We start from the raw sequence: 23,378 nt of genomic DNA on the forward strand, positions 1-23,378 counted from the left end.
TCCCTTAGTCTCCCCTACCAGCCTCAATAACGGACCCTGATTCCAGTCCCTTCAGCAGAGACCCAGTTCATCACTCCTCAGCCTCTGGGTCCCAGGCATCCTAAACTTTCTCAGGCATCCCTACCCTCCTGGGGTGAGGGGTACTAGTGAGAAAGTAGAAGACCCCCAGGGTTTCCTTCCCTCCCTGTGGTCCCAGTGAGGCATGCCCAGTGAGGGAACAGATGAGAGTATGCGCATGCACGGAAGACGTGTGACCACACAAAACACCTGAAAGGGGTGAGAGGGCAGAGTGCAAAAGATGGAGAATTGGGGACAATGAAAAACAGATTCAGGCCTCAGATCAGGGGTCACAGCTAGGCTACTGTCAGAGGAACCAATAAAATGTTTGAGGGGTATGGAGTGTACTCTAGACAACGGTAGAGAGCCATTTGGGGTCTCAGACTCAGGTACAGCAGCACACAGGCCTAGGCCTGGCAGGAAGCAGGCAGGGGTCGCAGCCAGGATGTCGGTTCTCTCCACCACCCCGAGACTGGAGAAAACAGGGACCCAGACGCCTCTTCTGCCCCTCCTTTGGTTTTTAGGGAACTGGGCAGCCTCTGAGGGGTAATCAGCAAGGGGTGGTCCCCTCCCATTCCAAGAGGTACTGAACCTTGCCTTCTGGGGTGACCCTCCGCGCCAACACCTGACACTCTTCCCCGCAGGCCAAGCGCCCGGCTGCACCAAAGTAGTTGGTGATACACGCCTTGAGGTAGGACTGGGAGGAATCCTCTCCACTCGTGCTTTCAGGTGTGTGTCTGTCGATGCCTTTATCCTGTTGCTCAGGGCCCGCAGCTCCTTCTGCATTGTCTGAGGCGAAGTGCTTGTCCAGCTCGGCCGCCCAAAGCTTTGCCCGCAGGGTCCTGGGCGCTTTGGCTGCCAGCTTTCTCCTGCCTACCGTCCATCTGGAGTTGTAGGAAAGGCTGGTGGAGGCAGAGCGGGAGGTGCTGGCAGCGTCCGACGAATCCACATCTGAGAAGGTCTGGCCCGAGCCACTCTGAATTTCATCCGGTGTGAAGCCGAATATACTGGCCAGTTGGCGGGTTGTGCTCCAGGCTGAGGTGAAGGCACTTCGGGGAATAGCATCTTCCAGCGAAAACTTTGATCTTCTTCTACAAGCTCGCCTTTTCTGCTGCCCGGATTCCTGAGGCAACAAAGCAGGCTTACTCTTTCCTTTCTTCGGAAGCCGCTTAGAGGTCCCTTTGTCACTTGGCATCAGTGTCCTGTCCAGAAACTGTTTCTGGGAAGCTAGCTGTTTCTTAGAATTCAGCCTAGTACAAGATGGAGACTAGTACAAGATGGAGGGTCTATGACGCTAAATGGGCCCCAAACAGTGGAAGTAGTGGGCCTACACAACAGGTCTCTTAAGGATTTCAGAGGGGTCCATGCCACCTGTTGGCCATCAGGCATTCCCACCATCCTGCCCTCAGGCACCTAGAGGCAGCTTTAAATCATCACCCAGGGCCAACAGCTGCAGTGCGTAAAAGCCCCCCCCCCCATCTCTCCCTCGCCTCTGTCTCTGTCTCTCCTTCCAGTTCTCTCTCTCCATCTCTGTCTCTCTCTGTTTCCTTTGTCTTTGCACATACTCACAGCCAACCATCGGACTGAGACTGAGGACTCCAATAGAAGAGCTAGGGGAAGGACTGGAGGAGCTGAAGGTGACAGCCCCATAGGAGGAACAACAATATCAGCTAACCCAACCCCTCCGAGCTCCCAGGGCCTGCACCACCAACCAGAGCATACATGGAGGGATCCCCTGCTCTAGCTACATAGCTAGCAGAGGATGACCTTGTTTGGCTTCAGTGGGAGAGGAGGCCCTTGGTTCTGTGGAGGCTTGATGCTCCAGTGTAGGGGGATGCTAAAGTGGTGATGTGGGAGTGGGTGGGTGGAGGAGCACCCTCATAGAGGCAGAGGGATGGGGGATGGAATTTCTGGAGGGAAGACCAGGAAGGGGGACAACATGTAAATAAATAAAATTACCAATAAAAATGGAGTTTAAAAATGAAGTCTATTCTGTACCATTCAAAAGATACCCTAGCTTATAAAGATTTAACAATGAGACCTAGGTGTCCCCCACAAGCGTAGGAAATGAACCACTTCCACCCTGCAGGGGATGGGAACGAAATAAAAAAGGGGGGCTGGGCCCTGGGGAAGAACGGAAGGAAAAAGATGCCCACACCCCACCAGAGTTCCCCTATTCTCTGGTCAGTCAGGTGTGGGAGGGCTGCTACCTACCCTATCCACTCATCCCTGGGTGGGCATTCCTCTATCCTACTCTTCAGTGGGTGGTCAAGGGGCAGCTCTGTCTGGGGACCCCCCGGGGGGGGGGCTACTTTGCTAAAGCCACCAGGGTTGTGGGAGAGGGGAATAGGGAAGAAGTTCCCAACACTGACCAGAGTGCGCAGCGGAACTTGAAGGAGCAGAGACTATCGTTTAAGAGCTTTATTATAGAAATGCAGGGGAAAGAGAGAAGGTAGGAAAGAGAGAGAGGGAGAGGGAGAGGGAGAGAGAGAGAGAGAGAGAGAGAGAGAGAGAGAGAGAGAGAGAGAAGAGAAGAGAAGACAAAGAGAAAAGGAAGAGGAGAAAGAAGTGAGAGAAGAGAGAGGTGAGAGGACAAAGGAATACAAGAGCGAGGTGCAGGCTGAGCACCTCTTTTTATGGTCTTCACTGTTGCTAGGTAACTGGGAGGAGTTTAGCCTGAAGGTCAGAAGCTTGGGCCATTGCTTATGTGACTACTGACCATGCTTCTCTTGTGGGGGCTGTGGGAGGTGGTAACTTAGGCAGGGGCCAGAGTTCCAGGAGCATGAGGGAACGCCTCCCGTGCCATGTAGGTGAATTATGACCATCGGGGTTCAGACCTCAGCTCGACTGGCTACCAGTCTGCAATTCCCCACAGATGGGTGTGTGTGTGTGGGGGGGGATACCTTCAGTCAAGGCAAACAACTCCTAGCAGCCTTCAGACGAAAACGTAGAACTCTCATCTCCTCCTGCACCATGCCTGCCTGGATGCTGCCCTGCTCTCACCTTTCTATTATCTCCTGATGCTGGACTGAACCTCTGAACCTGTAAGACAGAACCAATTAAATGTTGTCCTTTATAAGACTTGCCTTGGTCATGGTGTCTCTTCACAGCATGCATGCACACACACATGCACACACAACATATGCAAACACATATGCGCACACACATGTATATACACACACACCTATATATGCTCCATCCCCTCCCCTAGGCCATGCGCAGTGTGACCAGGAGGCTGGGAGCAACTGGATCCTCAGGTAAGAATCTCATGTTCTACTCTGAGCCTCTGTGTAGGAGTAATGGGGTCGGGAGTGTAGATTATCTACCATCCGAGTTAGGTTGATCTCCTGCAAGGGGGAACAACTAAACTCCCCAAATGACTGTTGCTTGTCTCAGAAGACAGTTACACATGACAGGTTGTTCCAAATAACACACTTAAGCACAGAAGTGGTTTTGTGAATGTTTTAGTTACAAAGCAAAAAATTCACGAGCAAGGCATTTTTCAAATATATTGATGGGGGGACACCAGGCAAATGGATTCCAGTGCAGCAGGAAGTCTCTGTGATCAGCCTCAGAGGCTCTCTGATAGCGTTCTTGTTCCGGGTTGGTGGGAGCCAGTGGTCTGCTAAGAATACACACTGAAGGTTTTGCTTCATAGTCAGAGCAAGAACGTGCCAGACACAGAGATGGTCAATGGATGGTTATTAAAGAGATGACAGACAGCTCAGGATCATTTGACTCCTGATTCACAACACAGAGTATTAACAGAGTTCTAATACATTGGTCAACCAGATAAAGTCCTCAGTATAAACATGACCCCTCCTGCCACAGGGACGTCTGTTGAGAATCCCCTCGATAGACACGCTTTTTTTTTAAATTTTTTTTTTATTTTTGTGCATGCTGAATTCAAATGTCATTCCGTGTCCCACAGGATTGAGGATCCCTGGGATGTGATAAAGATGACGCTGAGCAGCCAGAATGATCTTCCAGAGGGAGGAAGGGGCTGGTGAGATCACTAAGGAAGAAGTCCCCAGCTCTGTCAACATCCCTACCCATCTTGATCCAGGCCTGTTTTGTTTTTGTTTTGTTTTGTTTTTGTTTTGTTTTTCTTTCTCTGCCCCCTGGGTCTGACATATAATAGAAGAAAAAAGTGCCTAAAATGAAAATCTCAAGGATCACAGCATGGACCTAAAGAAGCAGAAGCAGCAGATGGTCGAGAAGGCATTGTAAAGAACTACAAGTCACTTTGGAGGGATCATCACACCCTCTAACCAGAAGCCAGGCTGGCTGTGTAGACAGCTTCATCTCTCAGATTACTTGACTCCTTTTTAAGTCACAGGAATAACCCCTCACTCCCACCACTTTTTCTGTACTGGGGGAGGGGGTCCTGTAGAGGGAACACTGTTTCAAAAGGAGGTTGAATTCCAAGTATGACCCTTACTGACCATACAATTTTGATGAGTTTAATTTTTTTTGACCTGTGTTGGTTAGTTTTATGCCAGCCTGATGTAAGATAGAGTCATTTAGGAGGAGGGAATCTTAACTGAGAAAATGCCACCAAAAGACTGGCCTCTGGGCAGGTGGTCCAGAGCAAACTGAGCAAGTTATAAGGACCAAGCCATCAAATGGCATCCCTCCATGGCATCTGCTTCAGTTCCTGCCCTGACTTCCCTCAGTGATGGAGTGGAATCTGAGAGTTGCAGACTGAAATAAAACCCCATTCTCCCCAGTTTGCTTTTGGTCACTGTGCTTTATCACAGGACTAGGAAACAGCTGAGACGATGCCTCACTCTGTCCCACATCCGTGTCCCACAAACTGCCATTATAAACTGAGTTGGACCTGTGCGTGGCACATAGAAACTGCTATGTGAGTGTTTAACTGAGTCACGAATGAGATCTAAAGCCTGAGTTTTTGGTTTAGGGAAAACATGGGGCTTGGGTATCAGAGCAGTCATAAAAAAGTGTGGTTGATAGGAAGACAATATGCCATTGAAGCCATCAAGATCACGTTGATCTTTACTGAAATATACTAAGGCAAAGTAAATCTCACAGACAACTTCTAAAAGATGTGAGCATTTTAATTGGCTGGTCTATTGACCGGGGACATAGGATTGTTACCAGGGAAACAGGAGCTTTCCTTTTTGGTTCCCAGTTTCATTAATAAAAGTTTCTTAGAGGAAACCATTAGAAATAAGAGCAGGGGTAGCTCATTAAGAAAGGAAGGGCATTCCCAAGAATGAGAGTGAACTAGTGAGCAGAAACAAACCCTGCTGTAACTGTCCTCTCTTCTGCTTGAACTTTGAGGGCCTTTGGCATCTACTGTTCTTAGAAGAACCCAGGTGTCTTAGTTAGGGTTTCTGTTACTGTCAAGAGACACCATGACCACAGCAACTCTTATAAAGAACAGTGTTTAGTTGGGCTGGCATACAGGTTCAGAAGTTCAGTACATTGTCATCATTGCAAGAAGCATGGCAGCATCCAGGCAGACACGGTGCAGGAGGAGGAGCTGAGAGTTCTACATCTTGTTTCAAAGGCAAACAAAAAAGGGCTGCCTTTCAGGCAGCTAGAAGGAGGGTCTCAAAGCCCACCCCCACAGTGACAAGCCATACCTCCTAATAGTGCCGCTCCCTGGGCCAAGTGTATTCAAACCACCACACTGGGTGAGGAAGAGCCTCCAGTCTTTCGCAGACTGGTTTCTTTCGTGTATTAATCTTGGTGTTTCAGCTCAGACTCCCTCCCCATAGCCCAGGACCCAGACTGAACCTCTTTAGGCCTCTTCTTATCCTGTCTGTCAAAATGGGATCCCTCCAGGATATCTTATGCTCCAGTGCCAGGAGGAAGGCCTTCCTGCCCCAAGTGTGTTTGCCTTCCACTAAGTCGCAACACTGTTGCAGAGAAGAGAGATGGGTTCATATTTTTCACCCTCCTCAGTTTTGTCCAAAACTAAACAAATTTGTGTTTCCATTTCTCTATATATCACATCTTATCTTAAAAGAATGAGTATCCGTACCCAGAACAAGCTCCCTGGCTTTCCTGTATTTATTGTGAGTGTGAGCTATGGGTGGGGAGGGGAGGACTGTGATGCATGTGTGTGTCTATGTGTGTGTGTGTCTGCTTGTCTGTCTGTCTGTGTCTGTCTGTCTATGTCTGTGTGTCTAGGCGAGATCTCAACATTTAGGTGTCCACCTTACTGTTTGAAGCAGGGTCTGTCACTGAGCCTGAAGTTTGCTAATAATAGTTGGCTAGCTGGCCAGCAAGTCCCCATAATCCTCCTGTCTCTGCCTTCCCAGTCCTGAGACTGCAAGGCACACTGGGTTCACACTGGTTCCCCATGCTTGTGTGGCAAGCACTTCACAGTGACTTCATTTAAGACTTTCAGTGACAAGGGCTGGAGAGATGGCTCAGTGGTTAAGAGAACTGACTGTTCTTCCAAAGGTCCTGAGTTCAAGTTCCAGCAACCACATGGTGGCTCACAACCACCATCATAAGATCTGACACCCTCTTCTGGTGCATCTGAAGACAGCTACAGTGTACTTATGTATAACAATAAATAAATCTTAAAAAAAAAAAAAGACTTTCAGTGACAAGCAGCCAACTCAGAAAGCCTGTTTCCTTCCATCATGTGAGGGTTGTTCTGGCTGCTTTTCCAGGACCAGAACATACTGACCTGGCACAAGGCACTTGTCAGAGTCACAGCTGATGGGTAGCAGACCTCCTGTCCCAACTCCATCAGTAATTTGGGAGAAGGCTGTGGAGTGGCCTGTAGAGCCCTGGACTTCACAAATCAAGACAGTCTCCATGTTCTGCAGATAAACCCTACACTCACCATCATGTGAGGGCTGAGCCTACCAAATGGCACTCTGCCTTCTGTGAAGAGCTCAGCAGGCCATTTCTTTTTGCAGAATCCCTCTGTGATCATTCAGCATGAAAGCCAGTGCTCAGGGGTTTCACGCTAGTTCTTATCGCTAAACATCAGAATTGTAGACTCTGGGACCTTTCTAGGAACCCCAGTGAGCCCTGGCAGCTACCTCAAAATATTCCTTGTACCTGGTGACCGGCACTTCCCAGTCTTTGCTTATCTTACCTCCTGCAGGTTAACAGCTGGCCACGGAGACTGCATTTCTCCATTTTAAACATCTCAGCCTCCCAAGACTCATTGTGCAAATGGCTCACAGTATTATCAGGAAGCAGTTGGTTACTCTATCCACCAGCAGTGTCCGTGCCGTGGCAGACCCTCAGTACAGGGCAGTTGACTGTTGGAGTCTGAAGGTGCTGCAGACACTAAGGTGATTCTACTTAGTTGGTTAAAGTAGCTCACTCCCTTGGGTTCAGTAAACTGCTCTGAGAATAAGACGCGTCCAGATGAGTCTGCACCTCTTCAGTCTGGAAGTCAGCAATCGATGCTATGCCTCAGACAACCACACGAGGGGGCTGTAGCCCAGTGGAAATGAAGGTGATATTAGGTGCCATGGGGCGGAAGCCCCATGTGGCCCCTTTGGCTCTAACTGGGATGAGTTCACTGCATAGAACATGAACTTACATGCTCTCCTGTTTTGTGGCCTGGAGGAGGAAAACTTGCGACATCTAGGAGAGTGAACTATTGTAGGATAGCCACAACCTAGACTCTAGCAATTCCAAATGCAGGCGTAGGAACTGACTCATAGGGTAAGTAAGATTAGAGGAGCGTGTGCAGCCTGAGGAGCCCTTCGGAAAGGGTGTCACTCCAGGACAAGATGGCGCACACAGCACAGCTAACCACTCTGTCAAGTGCTTGTCAGATTTTCAAGTTTAACAGAGCCCCACCTTGCATAGATCAGTAGTTGGCAGAATGCTTGCCTAGTGTTCGGGAAGCCTTAGGTTGGCTCTCCATTCAGAACCTCACAGAGCTGGGTGTAGTGTGGTGCGGACCTCTAAGCCAAGAACCTAGGAGGTGTAGATGGCATGATCGAAGTGCAAAGTCATCAAGTCCCACTCAGCTACATAGAGAGTCTGAGGCTAACCTGGACTACGAGAGACCCTGCTTCAAAAAAGAAAAAGAAAAGAAAAGAAGAATATATGATGTATGTGTATGTATGTGTATATGTATATATATATGTATCTGTGTGTGTATCTGTGTGTATATGTATGTGTGTATATATATATATATACACACATATATATGCATATATATACATATACACATATATTCATATATATACATATACACATATATACATATACACATATATTCATATATATACATATACACATATATACATATACACATATATACATATACACATATATATACGCATATATATATGTATGTGTGTATATATATACACATATATACGCATATATATACACATATATATGTGTTTGTGTGTGTATATCTCTGTGTGTATGTATATGTATATATGTGTGTGTATCTGTGTGTGTATGTATGTGTGTGCATATGTGTATGTATGTGTATATGTGTTGTGTGAGTGTATGTATATGTGTGTATATGCATATGTACATGTATGTATATGTGTACAAAAAACGCTGCCTCAGCTGTTCAGCAGACAGATAGATACAATGACCTTACCATAGAGTGATAGAAAATATAGAAGGAACATCTTCACTGTGAACCATGGGACAGCTCTCCGCTCCCAGTGTCCACCAAAAAGGGCTGCCAGAGCCCAAACCTTGGGTGCCACCAGATGCAGCACCCTCATTCTGGAAGTGTTCAGAGCCTTCCTCAGAGCCATATTTAGAACAGAGGCCAGAACAAGCATGCCATTAGCTCCCACCATCGTAGCCTCACTTCATGAGATCATAGAAACAATGAGCCTTGTACTGACTGCTCTCAGGCACGGGCACAGCAAGACAAGATGCTGAGAATCAAGAAGTCTCGCAGAGGATTTGGGTACGGCAGAAGAGTGCAGAGTTAGAGTGCTATATTCCCAGAGATGTCCCTTGCCCTCAGCCCACCTTTTTGTGGGGTCTATGATGACAGACAACTTAGATTCTTCTCTGTTCCTCTGCCTACTGCCTGCTACTGATCTTGCCTACACCAGCCTGGAAACACTGCAAAGTCCCAGGACCCCCAGCTCCTTCTCAGCCTGGCCTGGGGCTTTGACCCAACAGCAGGTTATGTGATTATCTTAATATTTAAATTCCACTTTTGTTCATTATTTTAAATTTTATTATTATTTATTTTAGTTGCTGTGATGAGAGTTTTCTATGAAGAGACACCATGACCACAGGCAACTGCTATAAATAAAAGAAAGCATTTAACTGGAGGCTTCTTACAGTTTCTGATGGTTAGTCCATGGTCATCACAGTAGGAAGTGTGGCAACTGGGAGGAATGGGACTGAAAGCTTAACTGATCTTCAGGCAGAGAGAGAGAGAGAGAGAGAGAGAGAGAGAGAGAGAGAGAGAGAGAGAGACTGGGCCTAGAGTGCACCTTTGAAACCTCAAGGCCACTTGAGTGACACACCTACTCCAACAAGGCCACACCTCTTAATCCTTCCCAATCAGTTCCACTAACCAGGGACCAAGCACTCAAATATATGAGCCTATCAGGACTATTCACATTCAAAAAATTCTAGTGTGCATATCAAATAATGTCATATTCTTTATTTCCTTTATTAAGAATGCAGTCTACCCTGCAGCTATTTCCTTAGATTTGAAGCATTCCACCCTAGAAAGAAGCTCAAGAAAGCCCAGAAAGTTCTAAAAGAAGGATTATGAGCAACTTCAAAAATTCAGGAAGTCTCCACCCCTGCCGCAAGGTTATATAAGCAGCAAGGACAGCTAAAGAACCTCTCTGACCTTGTCTGTCTGCATGATGTACTGTGAACCCCAGGTTTCCAGTTGTCACGAGCTGTCATGCGTGCAGGGGGGAGCTTCAGTGATGCTGTCTTTGAGTCACTTCTGTGACTTGTAAGTAACTCTTCATTCACAATCCTTTAAGCAACCCCGATAAACTCCTTGATTAACGGAGTTAGAGTTTATGGAATCATTACTTTGTTCTGTTTTCAATTATCTATCTGGGGTGAGTAGACATTTATTCACTTCTCCCTGGGGATAGTGTCACACGCAGGTTTATGTAGACCAGGCTGGCCTCAAATTCCTTGTGTATTTAAGGATGGCCTTGAGTTCCTGATCTCCTCTGTCTCTAGAATGCCTCTATCTCCCAAGGGCTGAGATTGCTAAACTAACCAAAACATTTGACTCCTTGTCAATTTGACACATAAACACATCACTATGAAACATAGCCTTTCCTTTGTGTTTATCTCCAAGACTTTATATTAATATCACAGTATAAAACATTGTTAGCTTTAAAACTTCCATAATATATATTTTTTTAAATCCACACTTTGGAATTTCAAAGTCTCTTCCACTGCATACCCATTGCTGTCCTTGACAGACTGCCTATGGTTGTGGTATGTCCAATATCTTGGAGTTTCCCCTAAAATTAAGGTTTTACCTTTATTTTTCAGATATTTTGCCTCAATGATGCTGATTTCTTAAAAATCACAGCTGGTTTTTCAGCCCCAGATAACTAGCAATCATGGATTTTTGTATTACATTTTTTATTTATTTATTTACTTATTTATTTATTTTGTGACAGGGTCTCACTGTGTAGCCCTGGCTGGCTTGAACCTTGTGGCGTAGAACAGGCTAGTCTTAAAGTCACAGACATTCTCCATCTCCCAAGTACTGGAGTTCAAGGTGTATACCAGCATGCTCAACTCAACCAAAGACATCTAATTCAAATACTTTAAGTATTGAGCATTTACTTTCTTCTTAAATGTCACAAGTCACACCTATATTCTCTGCATTTCTCACATCATTATTATCTTCCCAACTCCTGGTTAGAGCATCCAAGTAAGCTTGAGCACTCAATATCTTTTCCTGCTCAGAGTTCCAAACACATGACAATCTTTCAAAAGGTTAAAAACATGATCAGGTCTGTTGCTGCAACAAACCCCACTTCTGGTAGTAATTTCTGTAGTATTTTTCTCTCTGTCGCTGAGATAAACATTCTAACCAAAAGCAACTCATGGAAGGAAATCATTTCTTTGAGTTATGATGTCAGGAGGCCAAGAAAGAACTGAAGCAGAAACCATGGAGAAATGCTGCTTACTGGCTTGCTTCCTAACTCTGCTTAGTTACCTTTCTGATTTAGCCCAGGACCCCTGTCTAGGAATGCACTGTCCACAGTGAGCTGGGCCCCCCTATATCAATCAGCCATCAAGGAAATGCCTTCTAAGCATGCCCACAGGCTAGTCTGATTGAGTCAACCTCTCAGTTGAGGCTCCCTCAAAGAGTTTTAGACTATGTCAGGTTGAAGGTTGAAGCTAAGTAACTCTCCCTTGCACTTTCTTTTATGTTTGGTTTATTTCTAGTTTTAAATCACCATTCTCAAAGTGCAAGGAAGTTAAGGTAATAATACAATGAGAGCCAGGTCAGTGTCCCTCTGACTTGTAAGGAGGTGAAAGACATGCATTATAAACTATAAAATACTGCTGTAAACTCTTGAGAATATTAAACAATTAGAAGCAATCCACTCTCATGGATTAGAAGACTTAGTGTTTAGAAGCCAAATTACCTTATGTGATCTTTATATTCAGTAAAGTTATCAGAAAAAAAAAATCACTCCTCAGACTTGATAGAAGTTAGACATGTAGATCAGTGAAATAAAGTGAGATTCCTGAATAAAACTTTCATGACTATGGTCAGATGGCTTTCAATGAGAGGAACAAGTCTATTCAATTTCTCCAACAATTCATACAAAGACAGCTTAATGTTCATGCTGAAATGAATTAATTTGAATCCTCCATCTTACACCATGTGCAAAAAAAAAAAATTAACTCTAGATTAATGACACACATCGGAGCTAAAGTCCACAAGACACTTAGGAGAAAAGCTGGAGATAAATCATTACTTAGTAATGAAGAGAGGGAGGAGGATCAGCTCTTGCCCAAGATACAGAATATAGGTTAACTGGGGCATGGGCGGTGGCTTGCTTGGTAAAGTGCCTGCCAGGCAACAGGGAGGACTGGGATTCAGCTTCCTAGCACCCAGACAAAAGCCACGCATGATAGCAGATGTCTATAATCTCAACCCTGGGGGAGATGAGAAAGAGAAAGATACATCCCAAGAACTCACTGGATAGCCAATTGATGAGTTCCAAGGAAGTCCTACTGTGTGTTTTCAGTCTTTGCTGTGGCAGCTCAGAGGGATCCTCTCACTCCTCACCCTTGCTTGGTATGATGTGGGACTGACTTCACCAGTACAGATGGCAACGCCTCCACGGCCCAGAAGCTGGAGCAAGTGGATGTGGGTGTCTCTGGATGTGGACACACCCTGGCTGACTGCCGTGCCTGTGGCTCCTTCCATTAGATCCTGCTTAGATCTGTTCCCTGCACACACACACACACAGTGCCTGGGATTCTATCCACCTTCAAGATTCAAACATGGCTCCTGGAAGCTCTGCTTGTCTTTACATGAAACACCCCTGAGAGGAGGTTTGAGCACTGACTATCACCTCCCCAGAGGCAGTGGGTGTTTCATCCCATCCGAGGGAGTTTGCTGCCTCGAGAAATAGGTGCTGTCTTCCCCAAGTTGTCATGCAAGACAGCACTGATTTTCTTCAAAATCCATGCTCAATGTGATGGCTAATATTGATTGTCAACTTGGTAGGACTCAGAATCACCCAGAAGACAAACCTAGGAGCACACCTGCGAGAGATTGTATAGATAAGGCTAGCCTCTCAGTTCACCTGTGAGGGAGTCTCTAGATTATGATTATAGAGATAGAAAGATCCAATTTCACGGTAATCAGTGCAACCCACGAGTGAATGGAATAATTAAAAGGAGAAAGCTAACAGGGTAGGAAGGTTCACAGCTCTCTCCTGATTGGCTGTGGATGCAACATGACCAGCTGCTTCACATTCATGTTGCTGTGGTCTCTTTGCCATGATAGAGTACATACTCTGGGAGCCAAGAGAAACACTTCTCTTGGTTCTCTTTAGCTGGGACATTTTTGTCACAGCAATGAAGGAACAAACACACCCATCATCCCACTTAGTTTCTAGAATTATGGGGCTCAAGTCTAGTGGGTCTGTAAAGACAGGGTACAAAGTATGACCCCCGAGGAGGTGCATTGCACTCCCAAAGAACTCCCGGGGAGGTCTCATTTATGAAAGTACAAAGCCAGGGGCACAGGTGATAGAATAAGGACAGGGGCAAATGGGAGAAAAGACATAAAAAATGAACTCATTGCCTAAATATAAGTCATTTAGTTTGTGCCTAGAAAGAAATACAGTGGGAATTACATGATATTTGGTTTAATGGCCACTTTCAGCCATTACCCCATGTACTGGCTAGTTTTGTGTCAACTTGACACAGCTGGAGTCATCACAGAGAAAGGAGCTTCAGTTGAGGAAATGCCTCCAGGAGATCCAACTGTAAGGCATTTTCTCAATTAGTGATCAAGGGGAAAAGGTCCCTTGTGGGTGGGACCATCTCTGGGCTGGTAGTCTTAGTTCAATAAGAGAGCAGGCTGAGCAAGCCAGGGGAAGCAAGCCAGTAAAGAACATCCCTTCATGGCCTCTGCATCAGCTCCTGCTTTCTGACCTGCTTGAGTTCCAGTCCTGACTTCCTTTGGTGATGAATAGCAGTATGGAAGTGTAAGCCGAATAAACCCTTTCCTCCCCAACTTGCTTCTTGGTCATGACGTTTGTGCAGGAATAGAAACCCTGACTAAGACACCCCAAAAGCACAGACAACAAAAGAAATATTGGATAAGCTGAGCTTCATTAAAACTAAAGCATTAATGTCTCAACATAGTCACCTGATATAGTGAAAAGCAACCCATGGAAGAGGGGGGAACATTTGCAACCCAGGTGTCTGTTGTGTGCTGTACTTTCAGAGCACAGGCTTCTCAAACTCTCACAACTTTACAATACAATCACACAGTTCCATCCGAAAACTAGCAAAGAAATAAACAGCTGAAAAGCAAGAAAAGAAAAATAGACATGTCTCCTAAGAAGGTGTTAAAGTATCTGAAGTACACAAAAAGATGGACAATGCTATTTATCACCTAGAAACTGAAGCTTCTGACATAGAGTACTGCTTCACAGCCAGGGGGATGGTTACAATTAACACACACACACACACACACACACACAGGCATGCACATGCACACAAGCATACATGCACGAGCATGCACACACACACAAAGAAGGGAAGGGAAGGGAAGGGAAGGGAAGGGAAGGGAAGGGAAGGGAAGGGAAGGGAAGGGAAGGGAAGGGAAGGGAAGGGAAGGGAAGGGAAGGGAAGGGAAGGGAAGGGAAGGGAAGGGAAGGGAAGGGAAGGGAAAAAATGAATAGTGTTGGTGAGATTGAGGAGAAATTGGAACCCCTATGCAAAATCTTCTGTCTACTTTCCAGGCAAAGGACTGGTTTCATCTTACCCCAGAGCTCCACATTCCAGGGAAAAGGACAACAATTTACACTTTCCTTTACTGTGATCAAACACCTGACCTGAACCAACACAAAGGAGGGTTTATTCTGGCTCACACTTTGTGAGTATAGTGCATCATGGCAGAAAGTCACAGCAGCAGGACCATGAGGCAGCAGGTTACACTGCATCACTGAAGCAGGAGTGTGAGGCAGTGGTCATACTGCATCACTGCATCAGAAGTGTGAGGCAGTGGATCACACTGCATCACAACAGCAGGAGTGTGAGGCAGCAGTCACACTGCATCACAACAGCAGGAGTGTGAGGCAGTGGATCACACTGCATCACAACAGCAGGAGTGTGAGGCAGTGGATCACACTGCATCACAACAGCAGGAGTGTGAGGCAGTGGATCACACTGCATCACAACAGCAGGAGCGTGAGGCAGCAGTCACACTGCATCACTGCATTAGAAGTGTGAGGCAGTGGATCACACTGCATCACTGCAGCAGGAGTGTGAGGCAGTGGTCATACTGCATCAGGAGTGTGAAGCAGCAGGTCACATTACATCCTCAGTCAGGAAGAAGGTAACTTCAGGTGCTCAGCTCATGCCCTCCTTTTTATTCAGTCTAGGAGCCCAGCTTGTACAACTGTAGCCCACAGTCTAAGAACGCCCTGAGGTTTGAGTTTGGAGGTTTCTTTCCTGTGTAATTCTCTATCCACTCAAACTGTCAATCAATATGAACTGTCATAGAGAGGAAGCTACTTGCAGCAGACACCTTGCCAGATGCCCATTTTCCTCATTTAATCCTCACAACTTTTAACCATGGGAGGCTCTTTCACCTGGTTTTAGGGATTAAGAGAGTTTAGGTGACTGCTTGAGGACACACAGTAAAGGGACATATAAGAAACAGAGCATTCCATTCTCCTTTCGTGTTAAAGGGACCTCCTGTCTTTCAAGTACCCATGGATAAAGGTCTCTAGCAGGTCTTAGGGGTTGGGAGTGCATATTTGGGATGATAGCCCTTTTGTCCAAACCTCCTCTTGGTGTTTCATGGTAGGCCAAAGAGCTTCTGGGAGCCATGTTTGAATCTTGAAGGTGAGTAGAGTCCCATGTTCTCTCCTCTGCCAAGAACAGGTCTAGGCAGGATGGAAGGGAAGGAGTTACAGGCATGACAGCCAGGGCTCAGCCACATCCAGACACACCCACCTCCACCTGCCCTGGCTCTCAGCCCAGGGAGGCTTTGCCATCTCCACTGGTGGAGGCGGACTCACCAAACCAAGCAAGGGTGAGTGGTAAGAGGGTGCCTGTGAGCTGCCACAGCCAAACCTGAGGACACACAGTGGGGTTTCCTTAGATGGTGTAAACATGTATTCTTTCCCTCTCCCCTCCAGCCCTCAGGCTTACTCTATAGAGAACACAACATCACACACACACATACACACACACGAGCATTCCTTTATATCACACAGACCATACCTATATTACATTACACAGAGAAAGGAGCTTCCCTTCAGAAAATGCCTCCATAAGATCCAGCTGTAAGGCATTTTAGTGATCAAGAGGGGAGGGCCCAGCCTATTGTGAGTGGTGCCATCCCTGGGCTGGTAGTCCTGGGCTCTACCAGAAAGCAGGCTGAGCAAGCCAGGGGAAGCAAGCCAGTAAGTAGCATCCCTCCTTGGCCTCTGCATTAGCTCCTGCCTCCAGGTTCCTGCCCCAAGTGAGTTCCTGTCCTGACTCCCTTTGGTGATGAACAACAATGTGGAAGTGTAAGCTGAATAAACCCTTTCCTCCCCAACTTGCTTCTAGGCCATGATGTTTTGTGCAGGAATACAAACCCTGACTAAGACACCCGCATATTATATATAGCATACCCACACATATACACACCACACATGCGCATATACACACACCATGTACCATGTACACCATACACACACACACACACACACACAACCATCAGGAACTATCATGGGTAAAATTAGACCTAAGTGAAACCTACCGGAATGTGATCACATCTAATTAGCAACTTTCAGTCTGCACACACTGTGATGGTTAAACGTCCACTTGATTGGATCTGGAATCAAGGTGAGTGGCTGAGCACACAGCTGAGAGATTTTCTTGTCCTTGGAAGGCTTGCCCTAATTGATGGTGGCATCTTCCAGTGGCAGGCCAGATGAAAGGACGTGGAAGAAGGAAGCGCTTGCTTTGCCTGCTTGCTTTCCTTCTTGTTGGCAAGTTGATCTATCCTGTTGATGCTACTCCTGATGCAGCAGGATTCCTTTGCTAAGAGCCTAGCTGTTCTAGTTTGCTTTTTGCTGCTGTCATTAAAACACTGATCAAAGCCAACACAGGGAGGAAAGGGTTTATCTTAGTTAGGGTTTCCATTGCTTTGTATCTACCGTGACAAAGGTAACTCTTATAAAGGATGTCATTTAATTGAGGCTGGCATACTGGTTCTGAGGTTCAGTCCATTATCATCATGGCAGGAAACATGGCAGCATCCAGGCAGGCATGGTGCAGGAGGAGCTGAGAGTTCTTCATCTTGTTCCAAAGGCAAACAGGAGAGGAATGTCTTCCAGGCAGCTAAGAGGAGGATCTCAAAGTCCACCCCCACAGTGAAATACTTCCTCCAACAGGGCCAGACCTACTCCAACAAGGACACATCTCCTAATAGTGCAACTTCCTGGGTCAAACATATTGAAATCATGCCACTCCCTAGCCCCCATAGGTTTATTCAAACATATGAGCCTATGGGGTTCATACCTAGCCATAGGGTCATGCAAAATACATTTAGTCCAACTTTAAAAGTCCCCATAGTCTATAATAGTCTCAACAGTGTTAAAAGTTCAAAGTCTCTTCTGAGATTCATTGAATCACTTAATTATAATCCACTATAAAATCATAATCAAAAAGCAGATCACCTACCTCCAACATCACAGGATATACATTCCATTCCAAAACTTCAAACCAAAGCATGCTCAGGTCTATCACAGCAATCCCCCAGTCCCTGGTATCGACTTCTGTCTTAGTTAGGGTTTCACTGTTGTGAAGAGACACCATGACTCACATAAAGGACAGCATTTCACTGGGGTTGGCTTACAGGTTCAGAGGTTCAGTCCATTATCATCAAGGCAGGAGCATGGCAGCAGCCAGGCAGAGCTGGGAGTTCTACATTTTCATCTGAAGAATGCTAGGAGAAGACTAGCTTCCACGGTGACACACTTCCTCCAACAAAGCCACACCTACTCTAACAAGGCCACTATTAGGAGTAATAGTGCCACTCCCTGGGTCAAGCATGTTCAAATCACCACAGGGTTCATCCGGCTTATAGGTTATGGTCTGTCGTTGATGGAGTCGGAGGCAGGAAGTGAAGCAGAGATCATGGAGGGAAGCTGCTTCCTGGTTTGCTCTCTGCACCTGCTCTGCTAGCTTTGACAACTGCAGAGGTATATAAGCTTGCTTCCATTATTTAGCAGTCAAGAAAATGCCTCACCAGTATCCCTATAGGCCAAGCAGATGGAGGCAGTTCCTCAGTTGATGGCCCCTCTTCACAGATGACTCTATTTTTTTATCATGCTGACAGAAATTAACACCAGATCCTCTGGGTTTCCAATTTGGAAGACCAGTGGTTTCCCAAGAATCTTGTAGGCCTTCAATGCCATATTGGGATCAGAGATAGTCTGCCTTCTGGTTTAAGCAACTGCTGGGTTCTTGGCTTCTCCTGGGAGAGACACATTATTGAACTACGCAGACCATATCATGTAAGTCAATCTAGTTATTCCCCTTTTATGTTCTTTTACTTTTGTTCCTCTAAATAGCTACAATACAAACACCCTGCTTCTGTGGGGACTAGTAGGCTATGCTCGGGCCTAGAAAAGGAAGGGGAGAATGAGAGCCAGGAAAGGGTGAGCTGTTGGTCAGATTGGTTTGCATGTGAAATGTCCCCCCAGGCTCATGTGGTTCTCCATCTGGGGATGTTATATGAAAAGGTTGTGGAGCCTCCAGGGGCAGGTATGACACTTCACTGGAGGAACTGGGTCTTTAGGAGCAGGCCATCTGGTTCTCTGGTTCCAGTCCATTTTCTGTTCACTCTGCTTCCTGAGAGGATGCAATGTGACCGACCAGTTGGCTTCCTGCTCCAGGCCTTCCACCCCTACAATGATGGACTGAACCCGTGGACCTCCGAGCCAGTGTCAGCCTTTTCTCCCTTAAGCTGCTTTCATCCAGGCATTTTATCACAGCAACAGGAAAAGTAACCAATAGAGGAGCAGAGGCCCTGGGGAGGAGTGTGGGGCTCCCTGTTGCACTGATACCCAAGACTCACATGGTGCATCTCTGTCTTTGCACTCAGGTTCAGGAGTATCCTTTGTCAGAGACGTAGATTCATTTGTGTCTTTGTACAATGAGTTATTTAATTACCAAAAAAAAATTTACAAAACTATGTCAATTTCATTAGCTGCTAGGTTTCCCAGACAGGTCTTCAACATTTGATCATCTAATCCCATCCTCAATAGTAGCTGCAATGGCAGACCTATGCCACCGGGCTGACCTGAAATTATTTTCTGTGGTATGAGTTGCAATCCCAGGATATATAAGTAGGAGTCTCTAAGGGACTCCTCAGGCTGCTCTGTCTATAGCATGGCATCTCTAGATACCAGGGACACTGTGGCTTTACCAACCCTGAGCTTCACAAGTCCCAAACCCTACAGCGACACACATGTTTCTTGCACTACCGTGGATTACAGGCCAGAACAGGTTAGCATGAGAGTGAGAGCTGACAAGCACAGGGCTGTACAACGTCGGTACTTCCTGACACCTACCATGGGGCTATGCCCACCACAGCCCTCCAGCATGGCTGACTTCAATCACGCAGCGAATCAGGGCAGAGCTGCTTGGAATGAGCCCCATAGCCAAGGCTGCTCTAACCTCATAGTTGTACCAAGGGCCAAGATCCTGCTATTGCAGGTTGCTGTCCTGAGGGGCCAGTTATGGTTGCAATGAAACCTCATCAAAGTGAGACAGGGTAGCCAAGTGTCTTGTTTTCCTCCTTTGCTTGATAACTCAGTGTGCATCCATAGAAGAGAGCACATAGCTCAAAAAAGGATGATGTCTCCCAGAGGAGGAGGAAGCTCTATACTGAGAAGGGGCCCAGGCTGACCCTAAGTGAGGAGACCAGTTCTGGACCACTGTTAGGTGATATATAGCAGAGCTGAGTCTGATCCCAAGCCAGCAGCTCTGTGAACTTAATCTCAGCCATGAACAAATGTCTACTTCCCCAGATAGGGCACTATGTTCTATTTCGGTTTCTGTTGCCATGAGAAATGCCATAACCAAAAGCAACATGGGGAGGAAGGGCTTTAATTCAGTGCACAGCTTACAGTCCATCATGGAGGGACGTCAGATCGGGAAGGCAGGACCTGAAGCAGACACAGAGGAATACTGCTTAGTGGCTTCCCGATCTGATGGGGAAGGGGGACATTTTCCTGATTGAGATTTCCTCTTCTCAGCCTATGACAAAGTTAACAAGAGACTGACCAGCACAGGGACCTGGACAGAAACAATTCCACTGTAGTGTAGCTTGGCAAACCAGGGAATTTAATTGGGGTTACCCACAGGAGTGTAGATGACTAATGGGTGGCTTCACCACTGAAGAGACAGAGAAGGAGAGAGAGAGACAGAGACAGAGAGGGAGACAGAGAGAGGGAGACAGAGAGGAGACAGAGAGAGACAGAGAAAGAAAGAGACAGAGAGACAGAGAGAAAGAGAGATATAGAGGCAGAGATAAAGATGGAAATAGAGACAAAGACAGATATTGTAAAGAATCTGCAAGTGTGAACCTGGCTAGTTAACACAGTTGATGATGTCACTGGTCCCCTCACAGATACAATCTCAACAGAAAACCTGCATTGCTCACTGAGTTTGGGAAAGTATGGAGGGGAATTCAGTATCTAGGATTATAACTAGGGATATGTTGGGGAGGAAAGAGAAGGAGGGTAGAAGGGGGACACGATGGGGTGGGATGGGACAGGATGAGACAGGATGAGATGCGATGAGTTAGGATGGGTCAGAAAAGGGAAGGGAGGCTGTTGGAGTGAGGTGACCTGGAACCTTTGTGTCCTGAAACCCATGGACTTTAGCTCCCCACAGGGTCAGAACTATTGTATTGGATCAGCTGGTAACATCTTAGTAGGAATTGGTTGGCAGCCAGCTTGGAGCAGGCCTTTGGTAGATTGATGGTATAGGCTTTCTTATTCAGATAGTAGTTGAGCTCTGTTGTCAAAGACCAAGAGGATGTTCCCACTTAGGCTGCCATGGGCTGCGCTGGCTGTGCAGTCTGCCTGTGTGAGGGCTGAAACCGTCTCCTGCTAGAGTAGGGACCAGTTGCTGTCACCTCCCTTCTGGATGATATCTGTGGATTGAGCCATGCATGATTCTCCTTAGTTCTGTCCTGAGTTCACTGTTGATGTCTCTGCCTGGTGGCTCTCAGTGATGGGCTAGGTTTTCCTTTTCTCCACCTCGAACACCAAGTACGGCCACTGGGGGGCGTGCTAGCTGCACTTTGAGTCTTGGCTCTGTCTTCTTCTGGCTGTCTGGACTTAGATCAAACAGTATTCCTTGGTGCCAAGCATTAGGGTACAATTCTTGGGAAGAATGGCCAAGCTGGGGCCTTAGGACAATCAAGCCCAGAGGTCCAGCTTTTCAGTGACTCGCTCACATTTGTTCTCCAGCCTCTGGGGTGGGGGTGGGGGGCAGGGTCTGAGGCATTGGCCACAGCAGAGAAGCCCACTGCCAGGCTGGGCTTTCTCCAAGGCCACGAGGACTTAGGGTTGAACACAAACACTGGCTGGGTCTTTCTGTTCTCTTGAGTTCTACAAGGTTGACTTTTAAAGGCTGGGAGGTGGGGCTGAGGAACTTTGGAGGTTTTTCTCTAGCTCTTCAGTCTCAGTTGAGCCTTCACAAGCATAACAAGGCCCCTCTGGTTAAGTTTCACCTGCAAAGACCCAGCTGGATCCTTTCTTTGTACATGTCAAGCCCTGACACTGCCATTCATAGGCTGAAGAGAGAGGGACTGCTGAGTCTCCTTTCCTCATCTATATAATGGACTGCCAACTGGATTATGCCCCCAATCTGTACCTAGCTTACAGCGGGCAATACTTATCTGGGCCCTGGGAAACTATCTATCAGATGGTCACTGGGCTGCTCAGTGTTTGCATGTCCTGTCTTTGTAGATCCTGCAGCCAGCATGTTGGGACAGCCATACATGGATCTGCACACACAAGACCTGCAAGAGGCCAAGATATCCTCGGCAGCCACAGCACACCCACCTGGATCATTTCTTCATTGCAGAACAAGAAGAGATTCTTGAAGATGCGCACGCACGTGTCTGCTCCATCATTTCCTCCTTTGAAAATGGCTAGTTCTCTGTGGGAAAACACTGGTTCTCAGGGACACAAATGCACACTTTGCAGCAACTCCCAGCTTTTCTCTTGCTTTCCTGATGCCAGTGGCAGCTGATTTGTGATCTGGCTCCATTCAGCGCTTTGTTCTATATAAGCACTGCTATCTTGTGTGTGAGGAGAGGTGAATTATGCACAGGCAAATGTCACACACACACACACACACACACACACACACACACACACACCCTCAATGTCCTTTTGTAAAGGCTCCTCATATAGGCACACAGTCTCCATGGCAAACAGCCACACACACACCCTGAATTGTGAGCACAATTTGCCCTTGAATACCCTGTTGCTAAGAGCAGCCTTGGCCTGGCTCCCAGACACAGGGGCCCAACATCCGCCTTGCTGGCCATTTGTGCCTGGGGAATGTTCAAATAGGGTGATTGGGGTCACGTCATGTTTGGGGGGTGTGATCACAGAAGCAGAGATGGTGGGGAGAATCTTGCATGAGTTTGCTTCCCATCTCCTGCCCAGGCCCCCTTCTGGGACAGGGCCTGCTCTTTGCAGGGAAGTGCTCAGCCCCTGTAATACCCTAGACATAGGAGACTCGAGACCCCCATTCCACAGAGGCTGACTTCGCACACATCATCGGCCTAATCTGAGCTTGACTGTGAGACATCATGGAGATTTTCACAGCCCCCTTAGATTTCCACACACCTTTCTGTCCCCCCTTTCAGATAGCAGGCCTTATGTTAGGGCTAACATGCACAGACACCCCGGGTTGCAGTGTTTTCCCTTCACAGGAACCCCCCACTCATGCTTTCAAGCCATCAGAATGTCATCGTCCTCCTCTGGACCCAACCCTGAAGCGTGGTCACATGCATGTGGCCAGGTCTAGGCAGAGGGCTGAGCCTCTGACACTTGTTCATGCAGGTCTGCACTCACATGGGAATAGAATACCCAGCCTAGGGATGCTATTGCGATGGATGGTATAACTGAGGCCCTGAAGACCACACCCCACATCTGTCTGTTCATTCTTCCGTTTGACATTGCTGTCCTCATGGCCCTTGAGAAGAAGGGACACGCCTCTGCTGTGGGAACCGTACTGCTTGGCTTGCCAGCAAACTTTCACCATGCTCCATTAGACGGATGCAGCAAGGCCTTCTCCACACTGAACTGGGCATGTCTCCTCAGGTTCCGACCCCCCAGCCCACCCCACCTTCAGTCAGGTTCCTATTCAGAGCGCACAGTCTCCTTGTCTAGGCCGCCTAAAATCGAAGCTATTTGTTGCCTAGCAAGCTTACAAAGTGGGCATCTCCGCCATGTTTCACGGCCCCTTTCATTCCTTCCTCTACTGTCTCTCTCCTGGGACAACCTCTCGGCAACCTCATCTACTGCGCACAAAAGCCCATTCTGTCCTCTCTCTTTGAGACCAGTGTCACCCTGGAGACTGGCGCCTTCCAGCTTGGGCGGTCTCCTTTG

General features: G+C 47.0%; 1 pseudogene; it reads right to left on the reverse strand.

Annotated features, from left to right (window-relative positions):
- Positions 1–607: 607 nt before the first annotated feature.
- LOC110287933 (PHD finger protein 19 pseudogene) lies at positions 608–23,031 on the reverse strand (annotated as a pseudogene).
- Between the last annotated feature and the right edge of the window lie 347 nt (positions 23,032–23,378).

Source organism: Mus caroli, unplaced genomic scaffold, assembly GCF_978045245.1.
Source record: "Mus caroli unplaced genomic scaffold, Mus_caroli_1 scaffold_1, whole genome shotgun sequence".
In the NCBI taxonomy this organism is placed as follows: Eukaryota; Metazoa; Chordata; class Mammalia; order Rodentia; family Muridae; genus Mus; species Mus caroli.